The sequence below is a fragment of the Cupressus sempervirens genome, chromosome 1 (assembly GCF_028749045.1).
Source record: "Cupressus sempervirens isolate cs-2001-9-10 chromosome 1, ASM2874904v1, whole genome shotgun sequence".
In the NCBI taxonomy this organism is placed as follows: domain Eukaryota; kingdom Viridiplantae; phylum Streptophyta; class Pinopsida; order Cupressales; family Cupressaceae; genus Cupressus; species Cupressus sempervirens.
The window spans coordinates 311955678-311963815 of NC_143118.1; positions in this window are offsets into that span (position 1 = coordinate 311955678).

An 8138-nucleotide genomic window follows, 5' to 3' on the forward strand; every position below is an offset into this window, starting at 1 on the left:
CTATTGGTCGAATACCTAGACCATGACAAAAATAAGCCTTTTTTAGAGAAAATTAGGTCTAATTGTCAACGTATTCGGATTTGAGAGAGAATATGGAATGTGTTCATAGGAAGTTATGACCAATCCAAAAAATCATTTTTTCACACTAAGCAATTCATCTTTAATGTCTTTTAGGTGTATGCATTATATATAATACTAAGAAATACATCTAAATAATAAAATAAGTAGGTAAACATTAATGATTAAAGTACATGTATAACTTTCTTACGTTGACCGGATCTAGAGGATAGGATTGACAATGTTGAAATATTTTGTGTCATATCTCATGTTTATAGTTATTTGAGAACACGTTTGTTGCATTTGTAAACTTATATATTTCTATTCTATATTATTTTTAATAGACAATTATTTTACACCTTATTAATCATTTTTTTCTCAAAAAATCATAGATTAAGTTGCATTGAACTATAATACTACATCTTTATTTTTTCAATTCTCGCAAAATATTAAAATCATATAGATTTTATGGAAAGTAAATTGATTAAAATCTAAAGGTTGAATCATCCTAATTAGTCACAGTGGTGTGGGAGATTTCAATTTAAGTTTATGGCCAAAATAGCAAACCATAAATCTATTAGCTAACAAATTGTTTGGAATAAAGTTATCTAAAAGAAAGCTTTGTTTCTTTCCATAGTCAATGACATAAAGTAAATCATGAACAACACATATTACTCATAAGATCCATCCTTCTTTAGAGGATTACACCATTTCTAGAAGCTAGAGTCTCTCTTGTTTCCTTCTCAAATATAAGTCACACATTATGGGAGTAAGAAACATGGTTACGTGGCCCCACTTGATCCTAGTTGGGTCAAACTAAAATCTTATGGCTCATCCCTTGATAGAGTAGGTTGAGTGGGAGGAGGTAATCTCATAAGATATATGGTTGTGTGATATTGGGTGTTTATTTTCTTAATCTTGGCTCCTAGGCTAACCACATGGCTGAGATTTATGTGGCTTATCATTGGTTGGAGTTAGTTGTCACCCAAAGTTACAAAAAAGTAATAGTGGAATGTGATGCCAAATAAATCATGATCTATCGTGCGGTAGATTTGATTGTCCTACACCAATCTACAAATTTATGCCACATCTCTTTAGGTCTCGAACATTGATTGCAAAATTTATATAAATTGTTTACCATTTGGATGGTACCATCTGTATCCTCATCCTTAATTATAGATGTCTTAAGTTTGAATGTTCCTTTAATTCTTCTACAATTATTATCATTGGGTTTTTCAATACACACTTTTTGCATAGATTAGGTAGTGATCTCAAATGGATGCATGAGAGACATGAATAGGGGCTTCTCTAGAGTTAGATTGGAAAGAAAAAATAGAGTTCTCAACATAAATGATGTCCAACCTATAGTAGACTCTTTGTTGACCTCCTTGATAATTAAATTGTGTAAGTCAGATATCAAGATAGGAACCTTTTTTAGATTTTCAAGGGTTGGCAATTCTAAAATTCCTCTTAAAGTTGAACTAGAAAAATAGTTCATTCCCCTTTCATTAATGTAGATTACCTCCATTTTAATCTTCTTTGTTTCTCCTACCATATTGAAATCCCCAAAAAAAATCTAATGTTCTTTAGGGAACCCAAAGGTTAGTCATTCCCATAAGCATCGCATGTCTCTATAATCATTAGGAGCATATATGTTACCAAATTTAATTGTAATATCAAGAAGTTTAAAGCTAATGTGGAGAGCTCTCTAGCATGGGCATACACCATTTGTCTCTATAATCATTAGGAGCATATATGTTACCAAATTTAATTGTAATATCAAGAAGTTTAAAGGTGATTTGGAGAGCTCTATAGCATGGGGATACACTATTTGTAATAATTTTATCAAGCCATTGAGAGCCAGCTAAAATAGAAATACCTCACTTACTTCTAGTATGATTAGACTAAAAACCACTAGATTGGTCCCATAGGAGTTTCAATATGGTTTAAGCTTGGAAACCAACAATTTTAATTTCTTGAAAACATTGATGTCTTTCATCTTGAGATTATTACACCATTTCCTAACCATAAATTTTCTATATGGCATCTCTAGCCTCTCACATTCCAACTATGTGTGCGCATTATTTGGGTTGCTAGTATTTGGAGTTGTTATAAAGTATATTAAAATAGTAAGGAATGTCCTTTCATGAATTTTTAATAGCACTAGAGATGGGCTACCCCTCAACAATTTTCCTCTTCCTTTTGAACGACTTATTGAGAACTTTAGTGAATGGTTCTTCATTTAATATTTCACTAACTACATTATTAACATCCTTATCTACAATAGTAAACTTTAGTGTCTTGATTAGTGATCTATCATTCTCTAGGGGTCTATTGGAGGTCCTCCTCATACTCCGTAATTTTTCTTATATGGATTTCATAGAAATTTATTCTGGATTTAATCTAGGAGGGAGTGAAGGTTTATTAATGCCCACCAACCCCTCCTCCGCTTCCCCGCTCTCTCTCCCTCCCTCCCTCCATCCAAATTAATCAAATCTCATCTATGTCCTAATTGCCAATTGGTTATGGTTTGGTTGATGCCACTATTAAAATCAATAACCACCTCAAAATATTCCTCAAAAAGAAGATTATGTGGACTGGGTAATTTTCCTTTATCAACATATTCATGTTCTACAATAATCTTGGTATATCCTCTATATTATCTTGACAAAAATCTTAATTAACATCACAATATTTCTCCCTAGGTGTATTTTCTATTTTATCTATTATATCTTTTTCCTCAATCATCCCCAACATTTCAACTTCCTTTCAATTATTATTTATATAAAACTTGTTAGAATTCTTTATAATAACTGAGATGGGGGGGGGGGCGCGAGGGTGGGTGTGTGAATCAGTTATCCAAGGTCCAAATGCCCTATTAATACTTTTTCACTACTTTGAATGAATCCATACACTTTTCATCCATCCAAACTTTTAAATCAACCATATTAGCAAGTTACAGTAAATCAACATGCAAAGATAAAACATGCAAGATCAACACATGACACAATGATTTACGTGGAAACCCAATTTGGGAAAAACCATTAGTAACATGCTACTTGATTCTCACTCTTTTGAAGCGATGCCCTGTTAAAAGCCTGCTCTGTTAAAGGCTTACAACACACTGTTCAATGTGACCTTGTTAGAGGATTTCACCAAATTGTTAGGAATGGGCCTGGTTATAGGACTTTAGAACATTCACTTGGAATGTCATCCTATTAAAGGATTTATCTCATGGCTATTAAACCAACCTAAGTCCATAGGATTTAAACTTTACTGTTACAATTGCTAGAAAGTAACGATAATAGTCTTTTGATCTGATATAACTTACAACATACTTTGCAAATTTTAGATCACACTTTCAATTCAATCCTAATGCTTGGCTTCAATCACTTTAGCTCTGACTGCTTGACTTCTTCTCAAGCTTCGTCTCCTTGAGTCTTCTAACTCATTGTACCAATGCATCCATATCAGGTGTCTTCTTACTAAAACAGAGTCACTATGATCTCTTATCTCCTTAGCACCTCCTTCAGCATTTCATGCTTTCATGCTTGACTGCCTCCCTCTCTCTCTCTTTTTTATTAACTTATGACTCCTTAAATAGAAATCTGATTTTCCTTTGCCACTCATTTCTCCCTCTCCAATTTTAGGGTTTCGAACGGATTAGGTAGATACAATTTATCTACCTCATATCTTGTTCTTATCTTCAAACTTCATCAGTTGTATTCTTAAAAATGTTTTACATGGTGTTCTGTGCCACCAGCTCATCATTCTTATCTTCCATTTAAATTTAAAAACTTTTAGATAACAACCTTGTCGGCTTAGATCTAGCGAATTTTTGATTTTCAAAATAATGCAGCAACTCGGCATTATTGATTTACTGGTGCTCGAAATCTCTGTGTTACTCAGCACTATTGGTTTTACTGGTGCTCGGCATCTCTATATTACTCGCCACCTATCTCTGCTCGGCACTCGATATCACTCGACACTTGAACTTGCTCGACACTTGAAGTTTACTCGGCACTTGAACTTGCTCGGCACTTGAACTTGCTCGGCACTTGAACTTTACTCGGCACTTGAACTTGCTTGGCACTTGAAGTTTACTCGGCACTGACTAAGAATTTTCTCGGCACATACTAGCTTACTCGGCTCCTTCTCTCTAATGAACTTAGTTGAGCTTTACAAATGTCTTAGCTAAAACCTTACATCTTTGATATGTTTCAGTGTGCCTATTCTCTATATCTTATAGTATGTAATCAAATACACTTTTTCATCAATGGCTTAGTTGATCCTTGTACTTCATTACAACATCATAACTTCAACCTTTCTCTAGGTGTTCTAGTTACATCTTATTGATTACCTCCTCCTTGACAATCAACTAATTGATAGTATTTGGATCACTAAAGCAATTGTCGTTCCTGCAAGTAGCAAGTTTGACATCAATGACAAAACAATGGTTGAGAACATTCTTTACCAGTTCCATATATCATTCCAACAACTTTTCTTATGATCATTTCAATCATCTCTAACAATCTCCCTCTTTGGCATTGATGGCAAACCAAACTGATCAATTGATCAACTTAGTTACCACCAAGATTGTATACATTGTCTACTATATTTCTTTGCTGCTGCATCTTTTACTACTAATTTGGTATATCTCCCTCTTTCATATATATCTCCCTCTTTCTTATATATTGATCAAGTTTCTACACATTTATCCCTCTTTGACATAAATGCCAAAGGTGTAGAATTTTTATCATGTTAAATATGAGCTTTTTCTTCTTGTTGTTTTCTCCCTCTGTCACCATGCTTGTGACTGATTTGGAGTTTCTGCTCCTGCTGTCATCCTCTGCATCACTCTTCTGATATTTCAATGATTTGTTTCTATTGACGCAGGGCAACATCCTTGTTCGTCTAAACTGCTTCAGTTAGGGGTATTACCCCCAACTTGCCTCTAAGATATTCATAAGCATCCTTGGGCAATGATTTGGTGAAGATATCTGTAGTTTGTTCCTTTGTGTGAATGTATTCCAACTTCACTTGTTTGTCTTCTACTAATTCTCTAACATAATGATACTTGATTGTGATATGCTTGGTTTTTGCATGCATCATTGGATTTTTGGATATGTTTATAGCACTTGTGTTATCACAATCCAATATCATAGGTTTTTTTACCTCCTCTTTCATTCCTTCTAATATATGTGTGAGCCACACAATGTTTTTGCAATCGACTGCTGCTGCCACATATTCTAACTCTACAGTGGACTGAGATGTGCATGTTTGTTTCTTGCTAGTCCAAGTAACTAGTCTTTTGCCTAGAAATAATGCGCCTCCACTTGTGCTTTTTCTATCATCAATGTTGCCTCCCCAATCTGCATCTATATATGCGTTGAGCTCAAATTTTTCATTCTTTTTGTAGTATAGACCAAAGTTATCAGTTCCTTTAAGATATCTCATTATTCTTTTTACTGCTATGAGATGATTTTCTTTGGGATTAGCAGAGAATCTGGCTACTATTCCAACTGCTAATGTTATGTTTTGTCTACTATGTACAACATATTGTAGTTTTCCAATCATGGATCTGTACATTGTTTGATTGACTTCAGTTGATTCATCATTTTTGGATAGCTTATTTTCTGTTGCCATTGGTGTGCTAACTAGTTTGGATTCCTCCAATCCAAATGTTTTAAGAATCTCTTTGATGTACTTTGATTGTGTCACAAATATACCATGTTTGAGTTGATGTACTTGCAATCCAACAAAGAATTTGATTTCTCCAAACATAAACATCTCAAATTCATGTTTCATTTTGTCAACAAAGCCTTTGCAAAGCACTTTCGTTCCACCAAACACTATGTCATCCACAAAGATTTCAGATACAATAATGCCTTTACCTTCTTCTGCTTTGATGTACATGTTGTTGTTATCATCAGTTCTTTCAAATCAAATTTGCACTAGATATTTGTGAAGTCTCTCATACCATGCTCTAGGTGTTTGTTTCAAACCATAGAGTGCTTTATGTAGCTTACACACCATATCCCTGTTGTTTTCATCAACAAATCCTTCTGGTTGTTCAATGTAGACTTCTTCTTCTAGTATAACATTTAAGAAAGTAGATTTTACATCCATCTGATAGACTTTAAAATCTTTGTAGGCAGCATATCCAAGTAAAGTTCTTACTCCTTCCATTCTAGCAACAGGGGCAAATGTTTCTCCATATTCTATTCCTTCTTCTTGAGCATAACCCTTCCATACTAGTCTAGCTTTATTTCTAGTAATCTCACCATTCTCATCTAGCTTGTTTCTGAATAGCCACTTGGTGTCAATCACATTCTTGTCAGTTGGTCCGGGAACCAAACTCTAGGTTTTGATTTTCTTTATTTGATCAATTTCTTCTTCCATAGCTTTACACCAGTTATCATCTTGTAATGCACCATATACTATCTTGGGTTCAGATTTGCTGATCAGACATGATTCATGTCTTAGTCTGTTCCTTGTCATTGGTCTTACATTTTGGTCACCAATTATCTGTACAGCAGGGTGATGTCTTTTTAAATATTTGGATAATCTTGGCTCTTTCCTTGTTTCCATGTTTGATCTTTCAGATTCAGGATCACTATGCACTTCGTTGTCAAGTTGTTCTTCATCATGTATACTGTCTTCAGAATTAGATTGTGCATTTCCTTCATTCTGCAACTCAGCTTCTGAATGCAACTTGGCTTCTGAAAGCAACTCGGCATTCACTAGTTGTGACTTGACTAAAACTGATACTTGTTGTTGATTTTCAATTTGATTGACATCATCCTCATCAACAGTCATTCCTTCAGAAGAATACACAAAGGTTCTGTACTCTTCCATTTTCTTTGGTACTTCAGCTTGGACTTCTGTGTGCTCATCAAAATTTATATTTGTACTTTCCACAATTTTGTTAGTGTTAATATTCAAACACTTATATGCCTTACTTCTAGTGGAGTAACCAAAAAATATACCTTCATCACTTTTTGCATCAAATTTTCCATTTCTAGCATCTTTAAGGATAAAGCATTTGTAACCAAACACATTGAATTGTTTTACATTGGGTGAGTGACCATACCATAATTCAAAAGGTGTTGTATATATACCTTTCTTGACTTGTACTCAGTTCAATGTATGAACAACTACACTTACAGCTTCTCTCTAGTATTTTAGAGCAACAGTCTTTTCCATCATTAGTGTTCTGGCATAGTCAATCACAGATCTGTTTCTTCTTTCAACAATTCCATTCTGTGGGAGATTTCTAGGAGCTGAAATTTGTGTTTTGATTCCTTTATCATTATAGAATATCTCGAATTCATTTGATGTGAATTCACCACCTCTGTCTGATCTTAAGCATTTCAAGCTTTTTCCTGTTTCTTTTTCAACTCTAGCCACATACCACTTAAACATTTGAAAAGCATTAGATTTTTGTTTTAAAAACATAATAATCATCATCCTGGAATAGTCATCAACAAACAACATTATGTATTTATCTCCTTTATAGCTTTGTACTTCCATTGGACCACATAAGTCAGTATGAACTAATTCAAGTACTTCTTTAGATGTATAGTTTTGGCTCTTGAAACTTGACTTAGTCATCTTTCCTAGCTGACATTGTTTGGACATGATATTATCAGGCTTCTTCAATTTTGGTAAACCTCTGACTTTCTTCATTTTACTGATGTTGACCAAATTGTCAAAGTTGACATGACATAATCTTCTATGCCATACCCATTCATCATCAAATTCTGTAATAAAACAAGTAACATCATCCATATCAAGGTAAAATAGATTACTCCTTGTTTGATCTCTTTTTCCTATCAGTTTACCATCAGTATCATAGATTTTTTCAATTTTCTTTCCAAATTCTACTTTGCATCCTATATTGCCTAACTGTGAGACACTTAGTAAATTGTAGTTTAATCCTTCAACATAGTATGCATTATCACATGAAATTTGTTCTGTGAGCTTAATGGAACCCTTTCCTTTGATTTAACATGGAGCATCATTATCAAATCTAACACTATTTCCATCATACTGAGTAAAGTTAACAAACTTACTTTTAT